The following is a 1,862-nucleotide window of genomic DNA, read 5'->3' on the forward strand; positions in this document are numbered from 1 at the left end:
AACCCATGGATTGGAAGGAAACATTTACAAATCATATCTGGTAAGAGATTAATATCAGGATTATATAAAGGGCATCTCTAATTCAATAAACAAAAAGCAACTTGACCCAGATTATCCTTCTTCTTCCCCATTTGCAAAGCTCCCTTCTATGTATGGAGCTTTCTGGAGCTGAGAAAAACTCCTCCCCACATTCCAGGCTGAACCCAAGGTCCACCATGACAAATCAGAGAGCAAAAGGAGGAAGGGTCTCCTGACATGTAATGGGAGAGTTCAGTCACAGATTAGGGATTTGCTTGTGGGAAATAACTTCTTCTGGGATCTTATCTAAAAGCCAGACCGACCTTCACCACAGCACCAGTGCAGACGCTCCAGGGATCCACTTACCAGAGACTGTGATAGTCTGGACTGTGGTCTTATTGAGGCGAGTGCCAGAGTTAGAGGCGATGCAGGTATAGGCTNAACGCAGGTATAGGCTCCACTATCATTCCCAGCGAGGTTGGGGATAAAGAGCTCCTGTGTGGACGGCTGGGGCCTCCCATTGATAAGCCAAGAGTACCGTGCGGGTGGGTTAGAGGCTGCGTGGCAGGAGAGCCTGAGGNAGCCGCGTGGCAGGAGAGCCTGAGGCTGGCCCCTGGACGGTAGTGAGAGTCTGAGGGGGAAATGGTGGGGGCGTCCGGGCCATCTGGAGCAAACAGAATAAAGCCACAGGTGATGTAATCTGAGGGAAGGGGAAGCTTCTCGTCTGTATTAGGCCACAGTGTCCCTCTGAGCTGGGTCCCAACCTTGTCTGAGGAAGTCCCAACCAGAAGCCCCTGTGATCAATGATCCTGGGACTGAGACAGTCACCTGTGTCCCCTCACAGGCTGGTGACCCTCTCAGGGAGGAGCAGCCCATCTCCCCCTAGTCTTGGCTTAGGCTGGGTCTGCCCAGGTTTGCCTGGGACAAGAAGCCATGGCCAGCCTGGGGGTCCAGCTGAAAGTCATGGACTCAGACCCCAGAAGCATGCATGTGGCCTGGCCTCTGACACTGTGGATTTGGGCTGGCAGCGCGGGCCAGGTAGGAAGGGAAGTTACTCACAGAGAACATTCAGGGTGAATGGGTCACTACGACCGGCACTCACTGGGTTCCGAGTCTCACACTGATAGGGTCCTGTGTCATTTCTTGTGACACGGTGTATAGTGAGAGTCCTGTTGTCCAGGGACAGCTCCAGCCTGGTGCTGGCCGGGAGGCTCTTCCTGTTTACTGACCACAGGTAGCTTGTGCTCTGAGTCTGAGGTTCACACGTTAAAACTACAGAATTCGCATTCTCCACGGGGTCAGTGTTGTTGCTTGTGATGCTGGGTTTGGGTAAATCCACTGTGCAGACAAGAGAGAGAACATTGCCCTGGATGATACCTGTGATTCCTTCATAACCATCTTGAATCGAATTCCCATCTCTCAGCTCTCAGGCAACCTGAGTCCTTCAAAGCATAAGGCAGGTCTGTGTATTTCAAGACAAACCCATGAGGATCTGAGCCTCAGAGAAAGTAAAGCCCCTGCTCTGTGTGTCTGATGTCACAGGCTTCTCCAATGTCAATTACAGAGCAGCAGTGGGTTATGGAAGACACAGGACAGAGTCAGAGACAGCCCCCGACCTCTCCTGGCTCTTCACTGACCTGACAGCCCAGCCTGGGGATGGGGTCAAGCAGAAAGGACACCCGGGGACACCAGGAACAAACCCGGAGGTCAGTTCAGTACTCAGACCCCAGGCCCTGCAGGGGGCAGCTCTGCCTGCTGTTTGATAATGATGACATTAGGCAGGGGCCCCATCCATGGCAGGGTTGAGTCCAATGACCAAGCAGAGAGCGAGGGGATGAGCAGGA

The 1,862-nt window shown here is 53.1% G+C and overlaps 1 pseudogene; it reads right to left on the reverse strand.

Annotated features, from left to right (window-relative positions):
* Positions 1 to 6: 6 nt before the first annotated feature.
* LOC117795040 lies at positions 7 to 1,441 on the reverse strand (annotated as a pseudogene).
* Positions 1,442 to 1,862: the final 421 nt, after the last annotated feature.

The sequence above is a fragment of the Ailuropoda melanoleuca genome, unplaced genomic scaffold (genome assembly GCF_002007445.2).
Source record: "Ailuropoda melanoleuca isolate Jingjing unplaced genomic scaffold, ASM200744v2 unplaced-scaffold29444, whole genome shotgun sequence".
Lineage (NCBI taxonomy): Eukaryota > Metazoa > Chordata > Mammalia > Carnivora > Ursidae > Ailuropoda > Ailuropoda melanoleuca.